Here is a 26555-nt window from a genome sequence, read left to right on the forward strand (position 1 = left end):
GCTTTGGCTATCCACCAGGACTGAGATCCCAAGTTTAATTCTCTCTGTCCTAAGGTTCTTCACACAGGGGTGGATTTCTATGGAAAGTCAACAGACAGCTATTTCAAAGATTGAAAAGAAGAATACAAAATAAACCAATAAGGTGAAGCATTTTGTAAAAACTAATTTGGAAAAGAAATACATACTAGAATATACTTGCTTGTTTGTTGTTTGTTTATGTGCAGTCATTATTTATTTATTTATATGTGGTGATGATCAAAATTGTTTAATGACAAAAGACTTAGATCAGCCGTTAGAGTTGTGCAGGAAGCTTAGTAACTTAAAAAAACAATATAGAAGAATCAAACTAAAATCGTTGTCTATAAAGTTGCATTTAAAAGATATTCAGTTTTAGTTCTTTGTTTTGAGCATGTGCACATATGTCTACAGACAAATGTAGAGGTCAGAGGACAATGTCTGGAGTCAGCTATCACCTCCCACCAAGTGGATCCTGAGAGGGAGCTCAGATTCTCACACTTGGCAGCTAGTGCCCTTATCTGCTGAGTCACGTCATTGCCCCAATTAAAAGATTTTAAAAACAGATACTTAAATAAACTTGACTTCCTTAATGTCACTTTCCTAAAATGTCTGATAACAAAAATATGATCATCTCGATTAACCATAAAAATCTGATTTTTTATATATCTTCTTAGCACAGAAGATCAATAACTTAACCTAATTTTTAAAAGAGGACTGGTTTCAAGTTTTATAAAAACAAACCAAAATTTGACTTTAGGAAATCCATGCTCCACAAAGTCTTTACGACTTTGTTGGTTCTCCTGTGAAGTCAAGAGAACCTCCCGATATTGACCTCAGCTCTCCTCTTCCATCTTGGGATACTCTAGTCTTTACCCAACGGCAAAATGGTATTTTCCTCTGTGACAAAATCCCGATTGATTTTTTAAGAAATCCTCTTTTATTTTGACCAATCATTTTAGTGAAAAATGCACCCTCTTCACATTCTATCCTACTTACTGACTTTTCTTATTTTACGTGCTCATGAGAAAGAACATCATAACAATCAAATTTACCAAATGTTTTGAGAAAGAAGAGAATCCAAATCTCACTTAGAGCATAATGCAACAAATTAATAATAACCCACAGTCAGCAGCACGTCACAGCTGTTGTTGTCCCTATGAACAGCTTCTGGGTTTTAAAATTCTAACATCTTTTCTTCCCCTAGGTCTCACATGACTCTGAGAGCTGTAGAATGTTGCACTCCTGCAAGAGCAGGCCAAAATAGCAAAGATTCTGATGACCTTGTACAGGTGAGAAGGGAAAGAAATACCCAGAGAACCAAAAAAAATTTTTTTGTGTGTGTTAACCCTGTCGTTCCTCTGAAGAGCTGGAGGAAATAGCAAACTCTTTTCTGGACCAAAGAAAAGAAAGTAAAAGGGTATCCAGTACAAGTACAAGATGGGCAGGAAGCTCACTGCTGGGCCCTGACCTGTAGCATCAGGATACTGATGTTTTTTTTTTTTTTTAGAAAAAAAAATGTCCTCCTCTTCCCAGCCTCCCACTCCTCCCACCTCCCCCCACTCCTCTCCCCCTCCCTCTCAAGTCTGAAGAGCAGTCAGGGATCCCTGCCCTGTGGAAAGTCCAAAGTCTTCCCCCCTCCATTCTGGTCTAAGAAGTTGAACATCCAAACTGGCTAGGCTCCCACAAAGCCAGAACATGAAGTAGGATCAAAACCCAGTGCCATTGTCCTTGGCTTCTCAGCAGCCCTCATTGTCCGCCATATTCAGAGAGTCCGGTTTTATCCCCTGCTTTTTCAGTTACAGTCTAGCTGGCCTTGGTGAGCTCCCAATAGATCAGCTCCACTGTCTCCGTGGGTGGGTGCAACCCTCTTGGTCCTGACTTCCTTGCTCATCTTCTCCCTCCTTCTGTTCCTCATTGGGACTTTGGGAGTTCAGTCCAGTGCTCCAGTGTGGGTCTCTGTCTCTATCTCCATCCATCGCCAGATGAAGGTTCTATGGTGATATGCAAAATATTCATCAGTATGTCTATAGGATAGGATCATTTCAGGTTCCCTATCTTCAGCTGTCCCAGGAACTAACTGGGGACCTCGCCTTGGGCACCTGGAAGCCCCTCTAGGTCAAAGTCTCTTCCCAACCCTAAGATGGCTACCTTAATTAAGATATGTGCTTCCCTGCTCCGCTATCCAACCTTCCTTTATCCCAATCATCCCGTTTCCCCAAGTTCTCCCCATCCTACCCTTCTCACTTTTCTCTCCCAATCTCCCCTTACCCCCCTCCCACCCCACCCTTAAGATCCCGATTTTTTGCCTGGCAATCTTGTCTACTTCCCCTACCCAGGCGGATAGCAATATGTTTTTCTTTGGGTTCACCTTCATATTTAGCTTCTTTAGGATATCAAATAATAGACTCACTGACCTTTATTTATGCCTAGAAACCAATTATGTGTGAGTACATCCCATGTTCATCTTTTTGGGTCTGGGTTACCTCACTCAGGATAGTATTTCCTATTTCCATCCATTTGCATGCAAAATTTGAGAAGTCATTGTTTTTTTACCGCTGAGTAGTACTCTAATGTGTATATATTGCACACTTTCCCCATCCATTCTTCCATTGAAGGACATCTAGGTTGTTTCCAGGTTCTGGCTATTACAAATAATGCTGCTATGAAGATAGTTGAACAAATGCCCTTGTCATATGATTGGGCATTTCTTGGGTATATTCCCAAGAGTGGCATTGCTGGGTCCAGGGGTAGGTTGATCCCGAATTTCCTGAGAAACCGCCACACTGCTTTCCAAAGTGGTTGCACAAGTTTGCATTCCCACCAGCAATGGATGAGGGTACCCATTCCTCCACAGCCTCTCCAGCAGGGGCTATCATTGGTGTTTTTGATTTTAGCCAGTCTGACAGGTGTAAGATGATATCTCAAAGTTGTTTTGATTTGCATTTCCCTGATCGCTAAGGAGGTTGAGCATGACCTTAAGTGTTTTTTGGCCATTTGAACTTCATCTGTTGAGAATTCTCTGTTCAGATCAGTGCCCCATTTTTTAATTGGGTTAATTAGCATTTTAAAGTCTAGTTTCTTGAGTTCTTTATATATTATGGAGATCAGACCTTTGTCTGTTGCGAGGTTGGTGAAGATCTTCTCCCAGTCAGTGGGTTGCCTTTTTGTCTTAGTGACAGTGTCCTTTGGTTTACTGAAGCTTCTCAGTTTTAGTAGGTCCCATTTATTCAGTGTTGTCCTTAATGTCTGTGCTGCTGGGGTTATACCTAGGAAGCAATCCCCTGTGTCCATCTGTTGTAGGGTCCCTCCCAATTTCTCTTCTATCAGGTTCAGTGTGCTTGGACTGATATTGAGGTCTTTGATCCATTTGAACTTGAGTTTTGTGCATGGTGATAGATATGGGTCTATTTTCATTCTTCTACAGGTTGACATTTAGTTGTGCCAGCACCATTTGTTGAAGATGCTTTCTTTCTTCCATTGTATACTTTTACCTCCTTTATCGAAAATGAGGTGATCATAGGTTTGTGGGTTAAAGTCTGGGTCTTCTATACGATTCCATTGGTCGACTTCTCTGTTTTTATACCAATACCAAGATGTTTTCAATACTGTAGCTCTGTAGTAGATTTTGAAGTCAGGGATGGTAATGCCCCAGAAGTTCCTTTATTATTTAAGACTGTTTTGGCTATCCTGAGTTTTTTGTTTTTCCATATAAAGTTGATTATTGTCCTCTCAAGATCTGTGAAGAAATTTGATGAGAGTTTGATGGGGATTGCATTGAATCTATAAATTGCCTTTGGTAGAATTGCCGTTTTTACTATGTTGATCCTCCCAATCCAAGAGTAAGGGAGATCTTTCCACTTTCTGGTATCCTCTTCAATTTCTTTCTTCAATGCCTTAAAGTTCTTGTCAAATAGATCTTTCACTTCCTTGGTTAGAGTTACCCCAATATATTTTATGCTATTTGTGGCTATCGTGAAAGGTGATGCTTCTCTGATTTCCCTCTCTGCTTCTATATCCTTTGTGTACAGGAGAGCGACTGATTTTTTGGAGTTGATCTTGTATCCTGTCACATTACTAAAGGTGTTTATCAGCTGTAAAAGTTCTTTGGTGGAGTTTTGGGGGTCGCTTATGTACACTATCATATCATCTGCATATAACGAAAGTTTAACTTCTTCCTTTCCAATTCGAATCCCCTTGATCCCATTATGTTGTCTTATTGCTATTGCTAGAACTTCAAGCACTATATTGAAGAGGTATGGAGAGAGTGGAGAGCCTTGCCCTGTTCCTGATTTTAGTGGGATGGCTTTGAGTTTCTCTCCGTTTAGTTTGATGTTAGCTGTCGGTTTGCTGTAAATAGCTTTTATTATATTTAGGTATGACCCTTGTATCCCTAACCTCTACAAGACTTGTATCATAAAGGGATATTGAATTTTGTCAAAAGCTTTTTCAGCATCTAATGAAATGATCATATGATGTTTTTCTTTCAGTTTATTTATATGATGGATTACATTGATAGATTTTCATATGTTGAACCAGCCCTGCTTCTCTGGGATGAAGCCTACTTGATCATAATGGATAATTTTTCTAATGTGTTCTTGGATATGGTTTGCCAGTATTTTGTTGAGTATTTTTACGTCGATGTCCATGAGTGAGACTGGCCTGTAATTCTCTTTCTTGGTTGAGTCTTTGTGTGGTTTTGGTATCAGAGTGACTGTAGCTTCATATAAGGAATTTGGCAATGACTCTTCTGTTTCTATATTGTGAAATACATTAAGGAGTATAGGTATTAGGTCTTCTTGGAAGTTCTGGTAGAATTCCGCCTTGAAACCATCTGGTCCTGGGCTGTTTTTGGTAGGGAGGTTTGTGACAATGGCTTCTAATTCTTCGCGACTAACAGGTCTATTTAGATTGTTCACCTGGTCCTGGTTTAACTTTGGTATATGGTATTTATCTAAAAGAGTGTCCATTTCTTTTTATTTTCCAGTTTTGTGGCATATAGGCTTTCGTAGTAAGATCTAATTCTTCTTTGAATTTCCTCTGTGTCTGTGGTTATGTCCCCCTTTTCATTTCTGATCTTATTAATTTGCATATTCTCTCTCTGCCGTTTGATTAGTTTGGATAGGGGTTTATCAATTTTGTTGATTTTCTCTAGGAACCAGCTTTTTGTTTCATTGATTCTTTGGATTGTTTTCTGTGTTTCTATTTTTTTGATTTCCGCCCTTAGTTTGATTATTTCCAGTCTTCTACTCCACCTAGGTGAGTCTGCTTCTTTTTTTTCTAGAGCTTTCGGGTGGGCTGTTAAGTCTCCAATATGTGCTTTCTCTGTTTTCTTTAGGTGGGCACTTAGTGCTATGAACTTTCCTCCCAGGACTACTCTCATAGTGTCCCATAAGTTCGAGTATGTTGTTTCTTTATTTTCATTGAATTCAAGGAAGACTTTAATTTCTTTCTTTATTTCTTCCTTAATCCAGGTATGGCTCAGTAGTTGACTGTTCAGTTTCCATGAGTTTGTAGGCTTTCTGGGAGTAGCATTGTTGTTGAATTCTAACTTTAATCCATGGTGATCTGATAAGATGCAAGAGGTTACGAATATTTTTTTTTAACTGTGGAAGTTAGCTTTGTTACCGAGTATTTGGTCAATTTTTGAGAAGGTTCCATGAGCTGCAGAGAAGAAGGTATATTCTTTCCTATTTGGGTGGAATGTTCTATAGATGTCTGTTAAGTCCATTTGATTTATTACCTCCATTAATTCTCTTATTTCTCTGTTAGGTTTCTGCCTGATTGACCTGTCCATTGGTGAGAGAGGAGTGTTGAAGTCTCCTACTATTAGTGTGTGCCATTTGATGGCAGCCTTGAGTTTTAGTAATGTTTCTTTTACGTACATGGGTGCTATTATATTAGGGGCATAGATATTCAGGATTGAGACTTCATCCTGATGAATTGTTCCTGTTATGAGTATAAAATGTCCCTCTCTATCTTTTCTGATTGATTTAAGTTTGAAGTCAACTTTGTTAGAAATTAGTATGGCCACACCTGTTTGTTTCTTGGGTCCATTTGCTTGATAAGCCTTTTCCCAGCCCTTTAGTCTGAGTAGGTGCCTGTCTTTGTTGTTGAGGTGTGTTTCTTGTAGACAGCAGAATTTTTAATCCTGTTTTCGTATCCAATCTTTCTGCCTGTGCCTTTTTATAGGTGAGTGGAGTCCATTGACATTAAGTGATATTAATGACCAGTGGTTGTTAACTCCGGTCACTTTTTTAGTAGTAGAGTTTGTGTGTTTCCCTTCTTTGAGTTGTGCTGGTGAAGGGTCTCTAGATGTCTGAGTTATTGTGGTCATTGTTGGACTCCTTGGTTTGTGATTTTCCTTCTATTACTTTCTGTAAGGCTGGATTTGTGGCTACGTATTGTTTAAATTTGTTTTTATCTTGGAAGATTTTGTTTTCTCCATTTATAGTGAACGAAAGCTTGGCTGGGTATAGTAGTCTGGGCTTGCATCCATGGTCTCTTAGTTTCTGAAGTACATCTATCCAGGACCTTCTGGCTTTCATGGTTTCCATGGAGAAGTCAGGTGTAAGTCTGATAGTTTTACCTTTATAAGTAACTTGACCCTTTTCCTTTGCAGCTCTTAATATTCTTTCTTTATTCTGTGTTTTGTGTTTTGATTATTATATGGCGAGGAGATTTTTTTTTTTTGGTCCAGTCTATTCGGTGTTCTGTATGCTTCTTGAACCTTCAAAGTAATATCTTTCTTTAGGCTGGGAAAGTTTTCTTCTTTAATTTTATTAAATATATTTTCTGGACCGTCGAGCTGTACTTCTTCTCCTTCTTCTATCCCAATTATTCTTTGGTTTGGTCTTTTCATTGTGTCCTAGATTTCCTGAATGTTTTGTGATAAGAATTTGTTGGTTTTGCTGTTTTCTTTGATCAGTGTGTTTATTTTCTCTATGGTATCTTCAGTGTCTGACATTCTTTCTTCTATCTCTTGTAATCTGTTGTTAGTACTTGTTTCTGTAGTTCTTGTTTCTTTACCCAGATTTTCCATCTCCATGCTTCCCTCGGTTTGTGTTTTCCTCATTGCTCCCATTTCATTCTTCAAGTCTTGAACCGCTTCCCTAACCTGTTTGATTGCTTTTTCTTGTTTCTCTTGGTTTTCTTGCGTGTCTTTGAGCGATTTATTCATTTCCTCTACCTTTTTGTTTGTAATCTCTAATTGTTTATGGCAGTTTTTCACCTCCTGTTTAAGGTCCTCTGTTACTTTCATATAGTTCACTTTTGAGTCGATTTCTTCTAATTCTTCTGGAGTAGGGTGTACAGTTCTTCTTATTTCGGGATCCCTGGATTCTGGTGGTGTCATGTTGCCTTTCAGGTTGTTGGAGGAATTCTTGCATTGGCGCCTTCCCATCTCTTCCTTCAAATGGAGCCAGGAGAGGCTTGGTGTCTTGGTCCAGTCTTTGCTGTGATTGACTCTCTGGGTGTATCTCTTCAGTGTAGAAGCAGGAACCGTTCCCGTCCAGATGAACTCCTCAGCACCAATACATGGACGCCTGGTAGTCCAATGACCCGAGGACAAAAGGGGGAACTTGGGGGGCAGGGTGGGGACGAGTAGAACACAGGAAACCCTGCCGCACAGGCTGAAAGTGCATGTGCTCCCTTACCGGGGGTCCTTGAGGCCTGCCCCTTAGGTAGGCTCTCACCACTCTGGGTGGGTAGCCTTAGTGTAGGAGCAGAAAACTGTTCCTGAGCAAAGGACCTTGCAGAAAACGAAGACTTTGGGGGGGGGGGGGGCGTGTGTAAGAAAGACAGCCCTGCAGAAGGAGCTGGGGGAGGGGGGTTTGTGCTCTCTTCCGGGATAATCCGCCCCTGGGTAGCACACACTCACCCGTCCAGATGGAATTCCTCAGCAACTAAACAGGGCCGCCCGGTAGCCCAATGATCCAGGGACAAAAGCCAGGATACTGATTTTAAAAATACTATATACAGCTATGCTGGGCAGGGAAGCAGCTATGAGATCTTCAGATCTTCACTCTCACTCCTTTGCTCCAAATCCAATTCCCCAGTCTCAGCCCCAGCTCTGTAGCAGACTGCAGGATGCTGCCTGTCTCCTGCGCTGCCCTCATTCCCAGAGCACTGAGCAGATCTGCGTGGCATACCATCCTTTACTTCCTCCTGTGGACCCCATTGGCCCATTCCCCAACCCATTTTCATTCATAAGTGTCAGCTCAAAAAACCAAGAAACTCATTCTAGCTTGAACCTCCAGTGGCCAAACCAGGCAGGATCTCAGAAGAATTTCTTATTAGGCAACACACAGCCTCCACCTGGAGAGGGCGACAGGATGCAAGGAATGGAACAACCACCCAAAAAAGACATATCAGTAGCTAGAATTACAGTCACCCAAAACTGGCCTAGAAGCCAGTGTAAAGCACAATCAATAACAGCCAGGACAATATGTCCCTACTAGAGTCTGACAACCCTACTAGAGTAGGTCCTGAGAAATGCAATATATCAGAAGCACAAGTCAAGGACTTAAAAATAGGTCTAATGAATATGTTAGAGGTCTTTAAAGAGGAAATGAGTAGATTGATTAAAGAAATCTATGAAAACATAGACAGTAAAAGGAAATGGAGAAAACAGATCAAGACATGCAAGTGGAAATAGAATCAATAAGGAAACCCAAACTAAAGCAAAACTGGAATTAAGAGATTTAGGAACTCAAAGAGGAACCTCAGAGGCAAGCTCCACTGACAGAATGCAAGAGATGGAAAAGAATTTCTCTTTGAAGTCAAGACAGAAAAAATGGGTACTTGGTTGAAGAAACGCAAAATCTAGAAGAATCTAGGGATAAAACATTCAGAAATCTGGAACACTATAAAAACTCAAAATACATGAACTATAGGAACAGAGGAAGGAGCAGAAATCTAGGTCAGTGGTACAGACAATACTAACAACAAAATCATAGAAGAAAATTTCCCCAACCTAAAAATGGAAGTCCCTATTAAGGTACAAGAAGCTTACAGAACAGCAAATAGACTGAACCAAGAAAGAAATTTTCCATGTCACATAATCAAAACACTAAACATACAGAACTAAGAAAGAGATTTAAAAGTTGAAATGGTAAAAGATCAAATAATAGATAATGACAGACCTGTTAGAACAATGCCTAACTTCTCAATGAAGACTCTTCAAGGGAGAGCATCCTGGACATATGGTCTACAAACCCTAAGACACCACAGATGCCAACCCAGACTTCACTCAGCAAAACATTCAGTCAGAATGCATGAAGAAGGAACAACATTCCAGGAAAATAAAATTTAAGAATATCTATCTACAGAGTCAGACCTAAACAGGGTCTAGAAAAAAAATTCAACCTGAAAAGACTAACTACATTCAAGAAAATATAAGGAATAAATAATGAAAGTTCAAAAGAAGGAGAAAAATAAAATGCCTAGCGGTGGTGCCACAAGCCTTCAATCCCAGCACTTAGGAGGCAGAGGAAGGTCAGGATCCAAAGCCACAGAGAAACCCTGAACTAAGAAAGGAAAATTAAAATAAAACCCACACCACAACAAAAAAGTAACTGGAATAAACAAACATAAATCACTGATCATTCGCAAAATCAGTGGTCTCAATTACTCAGAAAAAGACAGAAATTGGCATCAAAGTCAGGGCTGAAATCAAAGCAAAAAAAATAAATAATCTTCAACAAATAATGCTGGTCAAGTTGTATGGCTGCATGATGAAGAATGCAAATAGTTCCATACATATTACCACGCACAAAACCCAGTTCAAATGGATCAAAGAGCTCAACATAAGGCCAGACAACCTGAATCTGATAGAGAGAACATAAGGAATAGCCTTAAACTCATTGACACAGGAAGACAAAACACTGATAACACAGGAATTAAGAACTAAAATTAATGAATGGAACCTCATAAAACTAAAAGGTTTCTTTTGGGCAAAGTACACCATTATTAAAACAAAGAGGAGGCCTACAGAATGGAAAAATGTTTTTTACACCTTCACTAGAGAGCTAATATCCAATTTCATAAAGACACAAAACATACTGACCATCAAAAAAACGAACAAAAATTAAATATGAGGATAGATCTAAACAAAATTTACAAAAAGCAGAAACTCAAATGACTAAGAAGCATTTAAAGAGTGTAAGAGTCAGAGGGGACAGAGGATACCAAGGAGCCAAGGCCTTCTAGACACAACAGGACTCGTGCAAACATGAACTCAGAGACTGTGGCAGAGTGCAAAAGAGCCTGCATGAGTCAGCACCAGATGGGATCCTAGAGCTGAAAGAAGAGAACACAGGTCCACATCCCTAACCTCAAAGCAACTCCTAATAGGTAGTCACTTACTAATGAAATATTAATTTCCACAAAGGGAGTCAAAGGGGAGACAATCCTTTCTCAAGGCTAAGCCTCATATCCAGCAGTAGACAGCCAACAGAAACTCAAGGCATCTTTGGGGCTCTTGGTCTCATGGTGTTGAGTCAGAGCATTTTATTTCCTATCGTACAGGTCCTTAACATATATATATATATATATATATATATATATATATATATAGTTTCTGGATTTGTGTTTTATGGGATTCCTGTGTACATAAACATGTGTATTTCTGCAGTTTGTTCTATGGGTGTTTCATCCTGAGCTGGTGATAGGAAAGGCAGCTGCTTATCACCCTAAGAGCAAACTGATTTATATGTCATCTCCAGCCATCAGGCCTCATAAATACAGACCTCAGTCCAAGGCAGAAAGTCATCTCAGAGCTCACTCCAGCCACACTACTACAGACCCTCTTGGAACACTCAATCTAGTTAGTGTCTACAAGTATCAACCCTGTATTCCTTCAGGAATTACCTGGGCTAGAGCATTCACTCACACCATTCAAGACTTTAACAGAAATTTGTACATGGCAAGCTGCCAGTAACATGCATGTGTATGTTCTCTTCGACAACATGGGATACAAAAGAACCTCCAATAAAAGAAACATGAAAGTGGCCATCCCCAGAGTTAATCATCTGGGGATTAAAATATGGAAAATTCTTAGATAGAAGGGAAAAACAGACATAAAAAAAGAGGAAAATCCTAAGAAAACATATGTCAGATTAGGAAATTAAAGTGGATGAAAATAAATTGATCAATTATGTAGTTTCAAAGAAATATTCATTGTTAGGACAGAGCTTTAAAACAATCAGTTGGAAAGCTTCTCCAAGTATTGAGGAAAAAAGACAAACAACCAACAAAACAACAAGAAAAATTAAAACAAAAAACAACAATAAAAATGAAGTGGACAGAGATAACTATATTGCTGATATATAGTGGGGAGACCATCCATTCTTAAGGCTAAGTTCATGTCCAGCAGTAGACAGCCAACAGAAACTCAAGGCATCTTTGGGGCTCTTTGTCTCATGGTGTTGAATCAGAGCATTTTATATTGTAGGTTTATATTATCGGTTTAAGTCCCTTTTTTTTCTTTTAAAGAATTATTTAATTAAGTATACACTGTTCTGTATACATACAGGTCAGAAGAGGGCACCAGATCTTATTACAGATGGTTGTGAACCACCATGTGGTTGCCTGGGAATTGAACTTAGGTACTCTGGAAGGACAGGCAGTGCTTTTAACCTCTAAGCCATCTCTCCAGCCCCAGGTTTGTCTTATTGACAAACATACTATACTGCTTTAAGTTGCGCAATTTATTTACATTCTCTATGTATCAACCGATAGAAATATATGAACAGGTAGCCAAGGAGCTGTTGTACTTGGCTTTAAAACCCAGCACAAGGTAGGCAGAGCTAGGCAGATCTCTGCGAGTTTGAGGCCAGCCTGGTTTATAAGAGCTAGTTCTAGGAAGGCTCCAAAGCTACAGAGAAACTTGATGGAGGAAGGTTATTGGCTAATAAAGGAACTGCCTTGGCCCATTTTATTGGTTAGAAGATAGGTGGCAGGAGAAAACAGAACAGAATGCTGGGAGGAAGAGGAAGTGAGGTCAGTCTCGACAGCTCTTCTCTCAGGAGCAGACGCCTGAGAGAGACGCCATGCCCCGCTCCCAGGATGAAGCTCCAACCCAGGATGGACATAGGGTAGAATCTTCCCGGTAAGCGCACCTTGGGGTGCTACACATAGATGATTAGAAATGGGCTAAATTAATATGTGAGAATTAGCCTAGAAGAGAATGGGCCAAGCAGTGTTTAAATGAATACAGTTTGTGTGTTGTTATTTCGGGGCATAAGCTAGCCAGGCTGCCGGGGTGCTGGGGATGCAGCCCCGCCGCCCCATATTACTACAGAAACTCTATCTTGAAAAAAAAATGAGCATATATTTGTATAAAGAGATATAAAAATATTTGTTTAAAGTGTGCCTAGTAGACCACTCAAGAGAATAAAAGTAAGCAATATTGGTGGATATTTTGATGAGAAAAAATACATTTTCTAATTTTTAAAGAAAATGTCATAAAGCCATAATTCTGTATCAAAGTTGCCTCTAAGCTCATTGAGAATGAGAAAAGATATAATTTGTCATTAAAAACTAAGACATATGAATTTCAGCAACTTCATATCTTGAATTATAATTTTTAAAGGAAGTATGGAAATGGACAGGAGAATACTAAGAAAAAACCTTACAGGGTAAAAGATTCAGTGAAGCTATACATGTAGTTTAAATGCAGCAAGTCTATTTCCAGTGGTAGCCACAAAGATACAAACTCCATTTTCCAGTCAAACAAGAAGATTGCATCTATAATGAATAATATTTCCATAATTGGGCCAATAAAAATTGTATAGTGGGTGAAGGTGCATGTCTGAAACACAACCTGATGACCTGTGCTCAATCCTCGAAACCTGCAGGATACAGGAAGAGAACAAAGTCCTGCAAGTTGTTCCCTGATCTCCACAGGCACACTGTGCATTTAAAAAAAAATATGTTCATAGGGGCTAGAAAGAAGACAGATGACACGGTAATCAAGACTGTGCACTGCTGTTGTAGAGGTCCCGAGTTTTGTTCCTCAGCACAGATGCTGACAAGTGCCTGTACTCCAGCTCCAGGGAATTCAAAGCCTCTGACCTTTGTACTAACATGCACATTTCCATATACAACACACACACACACGCACACACATACACATACATGCACATCACACACTCACACACCATGCACACACACACACACACACACACACACACACACCATGCACTTAATTTTTAAAAAAAAAATCTAAAAACTATGTACTGGCTTTTCAGTTATTACTCACTTTGGAATCAAAGCACAAGAATCCTCAAAAAATCCTGCAAAACATTCTAGATCTTGATTTACTGTAGAGAGAGCAACTAAATCGAGAGGATTGTTAAAGGATGCTAAAAGCAAAGGGAGGAAGGATGCTTTCTCCTCCACAAAGTAGAGACAGTCTCTAAAGATAATGTATCAAAATCAATTTCTAAAACTAAGTTGTTTAGCTGTCTTCCTAAAAAGGATTATATCATCAAGTCACTAAGCACTCTAAGGGACAGCTAATTAACGGGGGGGGGGGATCAGTAATGTGCCACCATTTTACAAAACCCAGGGCAGGATAGATCTTGTAAACAGTAGAACACATATAGAGGCCAATATCTGCTCCCAGACGGATGTGAATAACTTATCCACCCTTTCTCCCTCAGAAAATCAGAATTTGATCAGAACTCTAGCCATAATGACTAATTTACAGGTCATGAAGAGAACAGAGACATATTAATGACACAACAAGAATTGGAGGTGTCTACAGGACACTACACATGTAACTCCAGTCCTATAAATTATAGTGGGAGAGAAGAAATTCAAAAGGCATACCATCTAAACTCAGCATTGTCATGATTATATTTGTATTATGCTTGGAGAAATCTTGAATAAAATAATAAGAGGAAGAAAATTGGGGAGAATGAGGAGAAGAGAGAAAGGGAGGAGAGGAAGAGATGCAGAAAAGTAAAGGAAATCATGAGTATTGGAACAGAATGTTGGAGCTCCTGGCAGAAGAGGTGTGGAGAGCCCGATGATGGTGGTGCAGGCCTTTTAATCCCAGTCCTCAGCCTGGGGAGGCAGAGGCAAAAGAATCTCTGTGAGTTCAAGGCTCCCCTGGTCTACAGAACAAGTTCCAGGATAGTCATCAAAGTTACAAAAAGAAACCATGTCTCAAAACACCAAGAAAACAAAACAAAACAAAATAAAACAAACAACAACTTCCTAGTTACTGATTCCTCCTCAGGATCCCCATTACAACAAAGAGAGCTCAAGATCCTGTGCCCCATGTCTTCTTTCCTCCTGGCTCACCACTGGCTCTCCACTGTCTGCCCAGCTCTGGCTTCTGGGTAGGTGGGTCCTAGTTCTGTCCCCTTCAGCATCCAGCAGCCCCTCCTTCCAGACACAGCTAACCTTGGCAAGAGCTGCCAGCCCCTGGCCCTCCCAGAATCATATCCCCACCACACCCCAACACACCCTGACCGCCTAGAAACCCAGACCCACAGACCCAGTACCTGGACCAGCTGCTTGCTGAGAGCAGCAGGACTGCTCTGCAGGAACCCGGAAAGCACAATGGAGAGAGAGGATGGGCTCCAGGGAGACCTGGGCTCTGCTACCTCTTCAAAGAGGAAACTTCCAAGCCACCCAGGCTGCCTTTTATGCCTGAAGAATAGTTTCAGTTTCCATTCTCCAAACAGAAGCCTAACCTTTCGATTTCCATCATCACCAATTCAATTAGAAATGCCAACTTGGGAAATGTAGCTTTTAGCATCCTTTTTATAAAGTCAGGGCTGTCAGATAGGGAAAACTGAGGCTTTGGGATTCTTGAGGTAAGTGTGGAGAGAACCCTGACAGAGAAATATGAGGATGTCTTGGCAAGGCAACAGTGGAGAGGCCAAAGAAGCAGAAGACCAGGTGTGGTGGGTGCCCTCTGCCCCCACAGGTATGTTAAAGACATTAAAGTGGGGGCAGGAAGGAACTTGATAACACTTGAGTTTATTACTGAAGCCTGTGATTAATCTATGTGGGATCCTCTTTGACCAATAAACACAACTAAACAAAATGAAATTGGAATTACTTGTTTTTATTTCTACCTTGATTTTTTTCTTCCCTCCTTCTGTCCCTCAGTCCTTCTCTCCCTCCCTCCCTGTAAGCTAATGTAGTAGGAAAAACATAATTTATTTGCTAGTAACAAACTAACACACTCTTACAACAAAGGAGGCTACTATGAGCTCAGTGATCTGAGGATATTCTTGTATTTATTATATTGTTACCACAACTTTACAGGATGGGGACTTCTGGGTTGCTTTATAGATGAGATAAATGAGAAATAAAGTGATATAGAGGCAATAATTGGTGCCAAGATCCGAACTTGACATAACTCAAAACTTTGTTTACAGGATTTGCCTAAACTGACAAATGCATTTCATTCTAGAATTGAAATTTCTTCAAGCTAATAAAGCAATTATTTTATTTTTATTTATTTTTTGATTAAACTTGTATGCTATTGTTATCCTTTCAGGTTTTCTTCTTGGGCATTTGGGGTAAGCAAGTGCTGTTTATCCCATGGTTGTTTTGACTTTTAGTGACTTCAGATTTGTCAAGTGGGAACTTAATAAACTTTTATTCATCCCCTTCAGTTTTCTAGTCCTAGTGTGTTTTTTGTTACTTTAATAACATGTCATACCCTGGGAAATTTATAATAAATTAATTGTATTAATAATAGTTTTGAAAACTTTGAAATCCAGTGTGTCGGCATCTAGCAAAAAATAATTCTGGCCAGTGGATCTCAACCCTCCTAAAGATGCAACCCTTTAATACAGTTTCTCATGGTGTGGTGATCCCCAACAATAAAATTATTTTCCTTTCTACTTTATAACTGCAGTTTTGCTACTGTTGTGAATCATAATTTAAACATATGATATGCAAGATATCTGATAGGAGCCTTGGGAAAGAGTTGTTTATCGTAAAGTTGAGAACTGCTGACGGTCAGGTGATTCACAATCCTTTAATTGCTACTAATCAATCTACGAAGGTGGCCCTTTATACTCAACAGGCAATCTCATTGAAAACCTGCACCCCCACTTTATTACATTGATGAATGTGTTTACAGCACATAATTCTGGGTGACAAATTAAAACCATAACATACCCCAAGTATATAAACACCCCGAAGCTGAGGACTCCATCTGGTGTTAGGGTTTCTGTTTACTTTCTCTGCCTCCATTATCTGCTCCCAGCCACACCCTGTACTTTCTCCTGAGGTTTGAGAACCACACATTGCATTTCCTCTTTACTTTATGCCTGTACTTTAGCCTCTTTGAATTCTTGAGTGTTTGTCTAGTCAGGGTGAACTTCCTTAGCTAACATTTCAACCTTTCTCTACTTAACAGAGTCAACCATTTGTGCCTTATGTCTTCTCTCTATAATTACCTATAGTTTGATACTCCGAATAAGTCAATTTTCAATACCTGACCATTAAGAGAAATGACCAGATTTGTATGCCATCAAATTAATTATTCATAAATACCACAGGCAAGTGTCTAAGAAAAGTTCCATATATGTGATCTGTAAAATCTTTATCCAGGGTTATCTAGTCCATAAGAAATCAATGTCCCTCAAGAAGGTGTAGTACTTGGCTGACAAAGGTCCTATTTTGTATCCGATATCCATGACCAAGTTCTGTTATATTTCAGTGAGTCCTCAGAGTATTTCCATGACAGATTCTCTGAAGGCACTAACTGCAGTGCTCACTGGTTCCAGTTTAGACATTTTTCATAACATTTGATTGGTCAGGGCGTCATGTAAGGTGGACTGATTTACAACTAGTGTCAGTAAAATATAATAAGATTTGCAAAGACAGAGCATAATTTCTCCAAGCTTAAAACAACTAGACAGTGCTTGACTTCTGTACTGTGGATGCCAAGACAGACAACAGGTAGATCTTGAGGACTGTGGAAATGAAACTGCCCTTCTTGTCAGCAAATGACTCTCAGGGATGTAGCTAGTGTGACAGGACCTTGCACCTATGTGTTGTGCTGGTTAGTTTTATATCAAGTTGACACAATCTGAGAGGAGGGAACTTCAACTGAGAAAATGCCCCCAGAAGATCTGGCTCCAGGAAAACTTACAGTGAATGTTCTTAATCAGGGATGGATGGGGGAGGGCCCAGCCTACTGTGGGTAGTGCTGCCCCTGGGCTGGAATTCTTGAGTCTTATAAGAAAGCAGGATGAGCAGGCCAGTCAGTCAAACTCTTTCATCACCTCTGCATCAGTTCCTGCCTCCAGGTTCCTACTCTGGCTGCCTTTGATAATAACTTGCTTTAAGACAAAGTGAAATAAACCCTTTTTCTCTCGAAGTTGTTTTGCTCAGACTGTTCCATCACAGCAGCCGAAACCCCAGCTAAGACATGTGTGAAACTACAGACCCTTTTAGGTGTGTTTGTGTCCTCTCAGGGTGTTTTCAACTAAGGCTGTTAAAGGAGGAAGGCACTGGGCGCAATATCGTTATGCGCACATACAGAGAAGGGTGGATACGATGATTTTCCTGAGTTTCCATGTACGATAACAGACTGCTGGGTATCTGCTAAAGGTGCTTTGTGTTCCTTCAGTCCACCTTACATCAACATCCAGACCACACCCTGGATGGTTCCGAAAGCCCAACTAGAGATGGCGAGTGAATGAAAGGACAGACACACAGAAACAGGTGCAGAATCTGGAACACAGAATGTTTATTAGGTGTATTACAGGGTTATTCCTCTGTCTTAGTGGGTTGGTAGGAGATCTCTGAAGGTGAGCAATCTCGGCTATAAACCAGGAGGAAACTGCAGTTGTGAATTTTGCACTCACTCGTCAGTTGTTTGTCAACACCACTACTTGCACACACTGTCGACATTGACTTTCAGACCAGAGGAAGATACTGTCATCCCTCTGAGCCTGAACAAGTCAGTGCTTTCTCTTGGGTCTGAGACAGTGGTCTTTGATATGATTGTACCAATGTGAGCATAACACATTCACTCAAGACTTTGCTCTTTACACATTTAATCAAGGCTTCCTTAGCTCCCTATCCAGATAAGATAAACTGAAACAGAGATACACTTAATAATGTGTTAGTCAAATCTATAATAGCAAGTTTCTCATAGTTTTGAAGGCCTTGTAGTCCAGTTTCATGGTGTCAGCATCTGGCAAGACATCTGATCATACAGAACAATATTTTAGAATATTGAATATTAGAAATAAGGACTTGTGGTCCATGCTCAGTTAAAGTGGTAACAATGCATTGTGAAGTACAATTGTTCTCTTCACATTTCAGAGCAAGGCAAATTAAACCATTGATTAAAGATACTGTGAGGCCAACCACCTCTGATCACTAGGTCTGTAATCCCCGAAGAGCCTAATAACATCCTACCATACTGTTTTGCATTTGCATGTTTTCTGATTCTGAACTTATTGCCATTTCGGGAGTTTATCTTGTATGTACCATTATTAAAATAAAAAGATTAATATTATTTAATCTACATCTGTAATAAATTTTGAGAAAACCAAGGTAGTCCTGTGTGTGGTTCACATGAAGATATTCCAACATCTTTTCTTTCATAGAGACTCCATGCTGTACAAAATTTGTATAGAATTCAATGGTGTAGTCATAACTTCAATATTCAACTTAAAAATCAGAAACAAAAGCCCCAATATACTCATATGTGTTCCTAAGGAGAGGCTGTTGTGTGGACACTTTATTTGCCTTCCTTTCTACTTGCAGAAACAAATAAAATGCTTCCTTGTTTAAGAAGCAATGCATTTAAATTATGCCACCAAAGCATGTGTAAACTTAGAACAGTGACAGTGAGTTTGGAATGTTTCTGCCACAGGCTCTTCTGACACCTGTTGACCAGTTACCCAGAGGAAACTTGGGAGCAGAAGATGCTTATATTCTGTGGACATTCCTTCCCAAATAGTTTTTATCAAATCACTATTCCCAAAGAAGCAGCAGGATGGGCAGACTCCTGACTGGAAGGCTCAGCAACTGTCCCTAATGGATGGCATTGTCAGTGATTAAATCCTCTTTGGGTCCAACAGCTTATTTTCTCCTTTGTTCTACTCTTCCTTTCTGCTTTCCTAGGGGATGGCAGTCCATATCCCAGGCCACTTCCTTGAAGCAGTCACTGAAATGACCACACAGCTGTCTGCAGTTGTCCTATAGTGACCACGATATTCAAGAGTTTAGCATTCCCTCATCAAGTCCATCCATGAGGTGGGCGAAAAGCAAACTGAAAAAGAAGGAAAACTGTCAGATTTAAGTCAAATAAATATCAAAGCCTCTTCTAAATATCCATTTGTCTTTGTAGATTTATTCTTCTCCTCTACGTAAAAAAATGAACAAAATCAAAGTATTTCTTTCAATAATTCATTTCTTTTATATATTCACTCAATTTTAAATGTTAAAACCTCAGCTATATAAATAATGCTGATGTTATTAAGTAATGCATTCATTCATTCCCATTTGGAGGTGGGAGCCATTATGTTATTTAAAAAAAAAAATGGGTTTCTATTTACTGTGAGAATTGAGTTATTTTCTGGTTTTTTTTTTTTTTTTTTGTCACCTGACCTTCCCAAACCCATGACATCGATTTGTTTTTGAGAATACCTTTACCGCCTCTGACCCTCCCTGACTCTTCTCAAACCACCTGGTGGGTGACCAAATGATTTTTTTAAAGATAATTTTTAATTTCGTATTATCTCAGATTGTCTCCCTGTGTAAAACTACTTGGGATTTTACTTCTTAAAGAGGCGAGAGATGGATTCAGAACTGCTCTGTTTAACCTGATTAGGAGACAGTAGCTGGACAGCAATGGGGACACCCAAAAAAAATCAAACTTGTTGAAAATTCACTAAAATTGTACTAGTAGAATTGTTTTGATTAGCATTTCTCTGATGATTAAGGATGTTGAACATTTCCTTAAGTGTCTTTCAGCCATTTTAGATTCCTCTATTGAGAGTTTTCTGTTTAGGTCTGTACTCCATTTTTTATTGAATTGTTTGTTCTTTAGATGACCAGTTTATTGCGTTCTTTGTATATTTTGGAGATCAGACCTCTGTCTGATGCGAAGTTAGTGAAGATCTTTTCCCATTCTGTAGGCTGTTGTTTTGTCTTGTTGACCGTGTCCTCTGCTTTACAGAAGCTTTTGTTTCAGGAGGTTCCATTTATTAATTGTTTCTCTCAGTGTCTATGCTGCTGCGCTTATATTTAGGAAGTGGTCTACTATGCCAATGCGTTCAAGTGTACTTCCTTCCCACTTTCACTTCCACAAAGTTCATAAAGGCTGGCTTTATGTTGAGGTCTTTGATCCATTTGGACTTGAGTTTTCTGCATGGTGATAGATATGGGTCTATTTTCACCCTGCATTGCTGGTGAGAATGACAGCTGCTACAGTCCCTTTGGATGTCAATGTGGAAATTTCTCAGAAAATTAGGGAACAACCTTCCTCAAGACCCAGTAATACCACATTTGGGTATATATCCAAAGGATGCTCAATTGTGCCACAAGGACACATGTTCAATATGATCATGGTAGCATTGTTTGTCATAGTCAGAACCTGGAAAAAACCTAAATGCCTGTCGACCAAAGAATGGATAAGGAAAATGTGGTTCATTTACATAATAGAGTACTATACAACAGAAAAAACAACATCTTGAATTTTGCAGGAAAATGGATGGAGTTAGAAAACACCATTTTGAGTGAGGTAACCCAGACCCCGAAAGACAAATATTATCTGTACTTCATCATAAGTGAACATAAAGGAAACATAAAGCAAAGAAAACCATCCCACAAATCAAAATTTCAGAGAACATAGACAACCCTAAGAGAGACATACATAGATCTAATCTACATGGGAAGTAGGAAAAGACAAGATCTCCTGAGTAAACTGGGAACATGGGGACCTTGGTAGATAGTTGAAGAGGAGCGAAGAGGCAGAGAGGAAAGCAGAGAAAAAAGTAGGTCTCAACAAAAATTAATTTAAAAAAAAGTTTGCCATCCAAAAACATGCTTTCCCTTATCTATGAGGAGAGCCTTGCTACTTACAATTTAACAAATATGACTTCTGACAATTCGGAATCATCAGAAAGCAAAGAAGACAAAGCCTTTAGGTCTTTAAAATTCAGATCTATCCAAGCAAATTAAACTATTATATAATAACGAAGAAGACATTATAAAGAACTTTTGATAGCGATAATAAAGATATCCAATCAGGAAGTGGAAGACAGGAATTGTAGGAATGGACAGAGTGGGTATTTTGAGAGTTTGTATAGGTTTGCAGAGTAATTATTAATGAAGCCAAGGTAAAGAAACAAACTACATGAAGCCCAGTAATGAAAGCACTGAGAGAAAAAAGAATGAAATTACATCAAAGTCCGCAAAAGACAAATAAGATCAAAACTAATGGTAACTATGATAACCTTGTCAAATAAATAGTATATCTTCACAAAAGATATAATGCTTTAATTATTTTTTGACTTTTATGTAAATTAAAATTTTTAGAGAAAATTTGAAATGGAGCCCAAGGATATTGGTTGTAAATAATGAATTTCCATATGATAAACTAGATTCCAGAGCAAGCAAAGCCATTGATATCTAATGATTGTCTTTTTCTACCTCTCAGACCAGAGAAATTGATTTAATAATTAGAAGTCTATTTATTTTTGTCTCCAAAATAAGGAAGAAATGTAAGACCACGAGGGACCTTGCCCTGCCATACATTCATGACTTAAAGATAAAATGACACCCATAATCCCACTGGCTATTAAAATCACTTTCATTCTTTAGATGCTGTCTCCTGTTCCTAAATTTTCATGACTACAAATTTAGTCACTAAGAAACTGTGAGATTTATTTCTTTATGAATAATTAAGCTTTTTTAGATGTGTCTAGGTATGTGTTAGCAAAAAATAGAAAAAGGCTAAATTTTTTAATTTAATATGGTAAATTTAATCCATCCAATACTTTGAGCAGTCAAAATATATGGATACATTTTCAATCTCTTTGATAATTTTATTGAATTTATTACTTAACTCTCAAAGTTCTCCCTATCACTTCTTCTTTCCAAGAAGCTACTAGGTAGAAAAATGTGTATATGTGACTTATAAGATGTTTTCACAAAGGATGGTACCCTAAAATAGCAAAGATATTTTCTGGGTCCTTTATGATCTTGACTGTGAAATAATAGGTCTGGAAAACTCTGAATAGATAAGTAAGGTTTTACTGTCCATGATAATTGTGGAGGTTTCTCAGTACTAACTCTAAAAGTGTACAGCTAGTTAGTTAAGGATGCTTTTTCTGTTTTTTTGTTTGTTTGTTTGTTTGTTTTTTTTTTGGTAAAAGCTAATTTAGCATCACCTATACCTTCTTAGCATCTAGGGAATCTGCCCTAAGGTCTAGCCTTGTCTCCTATGCAGTTCTAATCAACGTCTCATTACAATCTTTGAAATACTGTCCTTGGATTGACCACAGCCAACACCATTATTCAGGCCTTGCAATCAGTTCCTCAGGCAAAGTGTAAGTTCCTCTGACAAGAAGCAGATAAGAAAATTGAGGTACTATTCATGATCTTTACAAGTTGAGACTAATTCAGAACTAATTCCAATATTCTCCACATCAGACACAGACACAGACACAGACACAGACACAGACACAGACTCAGACACACACACACACACACACACACACACACACACACGTTCCAATATCACCACTGACTTCACTGGCATAAGAGCTTACATGGAAGGGAAAGGCACTCTATCCTTTATTTCTCTCATAATTCGTAATGTCCCTCTCCATTCTTTATCTCAAAAAACAAAATGAACTCTGATCACAAACTTCTCTTGCTTGACCCTGGAGACGACTGGGTCTTACATTGTTTAGTCTTTTTTCCTTCTGTTTGGACGGTCAAAAGGACTCTAATGTTTATATAATAAAGAGTGGAATTTTTTACATAAAATTCTCATTTGCAAAGCCTAAACTTCATCACTATTAATTTGTTGCACAAATCCTGTTTTACAAGTCAGATACGACTATATCTGCACTATTGCATTAATAGTATTAAACTCCATCACTACCTCCTCTGACAAGGGATGGATGCTCATCATAATGGCGCAAAATAGAGATAGAAAAGGCAAAAATTATCTCAACATTTGTCACAAAGTTCCTTTGTTATAAAGAAAAGCTCAAAAAAATTCCTTACAAAACTACACATGTGTTGAAGTATCCAAATAAATAACAGAGATTGCAAAGGAGTCACATGGTTAGCAGGTTCTGTGATTTTTGCCCCAATTGTCCTATAGTGTTGTTTGACATTTTGATTGCATTCTGATGCTCAAAAGAATGACAATAAAGATTTTTTTTGAAACAGAGGGCAGAGCTGGCTGTCCAAAACTTGATTATAGAGATTTTAGAAGAGTGAGGACAGATAGAGAGACAGGAAGTAGTTGGGTGGGGCTTAGAGAGGTTCTTGGACCTTTTGGATTGAGTAGCTGAAGAGAAAGTAGATTCCTGGTGGTTTCTCTCTCACTTCTCTGATTATTCAGCTTCTTATCTGACTCCTGATTTTATTACTAATAAAGAATAATTAGATAAATGCTTCATTCTATGTTCTGTATATTGAGATCATCTTAAAGGAAACCCTTGCTTATTTCCCAGGGAAACAGAGAGGAAGGATATGCAGATCCTGCCATGGCTGCTCAGGATGCAATGGTAACTAAGTCTGACTGCCCCCCTAACTAATAGAGCTTTTGATAGAGCGAATGGAGCTGGTTCTGACTCCTTCCTAACTGTGTGATGTTGCAGGTCCTGTGGGAAGCTTGCCAGCAGAAGACTGGGGAGCATAAAACCATGATGCAGATGATCCTGTGCAACAAGAGCTACCCACAGCTCTGACTGGGTAACTAGAAACAGGCTATCTACAGCTCCTTGACCAACTGAGTGACATACAAGTAACTATGATAAAAGAGGGACTGTCACTCAGCAATAGAAAAAAGCCATGTCTATACAGTATGCCTCATTTAATGGCACTGCTAAAGAATCACACTCTTCCTGTGTGATTCTTTTCCCCATAGCTAAATCTCACAGCTTTCACAAACAGAGTCTTAAAAATTACCTATACCAGGTACTTTATATTGTGTCTTGAATAACCTCCAGTGAGCTTACTGTCCTTGGACCCTGATTGAAGGTCTTTGTTATAGATGTTGTGATTTATGAAATATCCATACTGCCTATTGGTCTTTGAAATGTGGTCACATTAACCTACACTTGACTTTCTCCAAGCCTTGAACTTTTCCTTTCCATTATTATAAAACAAATTTATGCTTTAAGTTTATGATATTTATGAAAATCTTATTTGAATTGCACAAATTTCTTGCATTTTTCCAGAAATTTCAAAATATTTCTAGCCAAAGCCTGATGGAAGCCATCAATGACTGTTACGATGGCTACTTCCAGGAGCTGCTGGTTGCAATTGGTAAGCTGTATTTTTTTTATGATGAACAACAGATCTTGCATTCCAATCAATACTGACGAGTTCTGACTGGATTAAATGTGCATGAGTAGGATTTATAAAGTATTTTTCTTCATGAAATTATTTGAAAGTTCTATAAACTCCAGAGAAGTCCACGAGCTAGCGGTTTGATGCAATGAAATGGCAACCTGGAGACATTAATGAACTACCATAATTCCTTAAAATAGGTTCAACTTTCATATGACAGGAGAGAATCCTCAAATGCCTTGTCTTGTCACAGGTTTAAATCTATGATAGGATTTATCATAGATCCCCCTTGACAGGATTCCCCCTTGTCAGGAACAGATGAATCCTAACAGTGTGACTATGTTCTTGTCTCCAAAAAGAATGGATATTTTCAAATTTTGTTTATGATTATTTTTATTATTTTAATGTCTTTAATAAATTTGCTTTCAGGAACAAATCATATTATCAAAAAACCCTAAATTGTGAATTAGTAGCGAGTTCCATAGGCCTGCCTCCTGAATGTTGTCTAAAATGATATGCCCAGTATAGAAATGGCCATTGCTATTATTCATAGAGACTATTCCCGTGTTTATATTTTACCATGTAGTCTGTGGCTTCACCGCCCACACTTCAGGAGAGGCACATGAAGAGTCATTGTGAAATGCTCCGTAATAGGTTCACAAGACAAACACTTCGATGGGTGCTGAATAAACCATCATTGTTAGTTTCCATTCCAAGAAAGTCTTGACACAGAGCAGAGAGGTCACAGCATTTTTATGAATTATCCAGTAAGCAAATATCCTATGAAAATGATTGGGTGTCATCTCTCGGCGCCAGGAGAGCCAGCGTTGGGGTGAGTTTCTGGCCCCGCCCGGCGCCAGCCTGGAACAGGGAGCTCAAAGGTTCCTTGGCCCCCTATCCTTCTTGGGCTCTCTGCAGGGCCTCTCCTCCCTGCATACCCCCTCTTTCTTCCTAGCCCACCCAGCTTCCATCCAGAACCCTCCCCACTTCGGCCCCACAGCCCTCTTTCGGCACATAACATCACCCAGCCCAGCCTGTCTGGGCACTGGGTCCGAATCATCGGGGCACCCAAGCGGGTGGGAGTTCCTTTGCTTCTATGGCCTGCCTGCACCAAGCAGGGTAGGCGCTTTGTTTGCAAGCTGCCCCATCAGCACGGAGGCCTGATCTCTCGGCACCAAGAGAGCCAGCGTTGGGGAGAGCCAGTATTGGGGCACCAGGAGAGCCAGCGTTGGGGAGAGTCAACATTGGGGAGAGCCAGCGTTGGGTAGGCAAGGAGACCTGATCCAGTAAAAGAAGATCTATAAGGGAGCATTTGGAAGAAGAGATGGGCAGACGCCAAGGCAAGAATTCGCCCAACAAGCTGAAAAGCAACATGAAGCCACCAGAAACCAGCGACCTCACAACGGGAGGACATGAACACCTTAATCAAGAAGAAGTAGAAAAGATTGACTTCATGAAAGTGATTGACGCCCTTAAACAGCATGTAAAAAATGCCCTTATACAAATGGATGAGATATATAACAGAAAGTTTGAAGAATTGAATAAATCAGTGAATGATACCCTAGAAAACCAAGAGAAAACAATCAAGCAGATAATGGAAACAGTTCATGACTTGAAAACTGAAATGGAGGCAAAGAAGAAAACACAAACAGAGGGCCGGCTGGACATGGAAAATTTAAGTAAACAAGCATAACCAACAGAATACAAGGGTTAGAAGAAAGAATCTCAGATTCTGAAGATACCATAGAGAAAATAAAAACACTGATCAAAGAAAACAGCAAGTCCAACAAACTCTCATCACAAAACATTCAGGAAATATCGGACACAATATAAAGACCAAACCTAAGAATAATAGGAGAAGAAGTGCAGCTCAATGGTCCAGAAAATATATTTAATAAAATTATAGAAGAAAACCTTCCCAACCTAAAGAAAGATATACCTATGAAGGTTCAAGAAGCATACAGAACACCGAATACACAGGATCAAAAAAAAAAAAAATCTCCTCACCATAT

General features: G+C 39.3%; 1 protein-coding gene and 1 pseudogene across 1 annotated transcript in view; one reads left to right on the forward strand and one right to left on the reverse strand.

The window, feature by feature from the left end:
• The window catches only part of LOC121462851 (probable ATP-dependent RNA helicase DDX60), a 121999-nt gene extending 107372 nt beyond the window's left edge, over positions 1–14627 (reverse strand). The window contains exon 1 of the mRNA XM_041674814.1: positions 14529–14627. The gene's annotated coding sequence lies outside the window, so the exon portion shown is untranslated. The remainder of the gene's footprint in view (positions 1–14528) is intronic.
• The window catches only part of LOC121462567, a 47475-nt pseudogene that overhangs the window by 2761 nt on the left and 18159 nt on the right, over positions 1–26555 (forward strand).

The sequence above is a fragment of the Microtus oregoni genome, unplaced genomic scaffold, assembly GCF_018167655.1.
Source record: "Microtus oregoni isolate MIOR12 unplaced genomic scaffold, Mior012 000025F_ref0000491, whole genome shotgun sequence".
Classification (NCBI taxonomy): Eukaryota; Metazoa; Chordata; class Mammalia; order Rodentia; family Cricetidae; genus Microtus; species Microtus oregoni.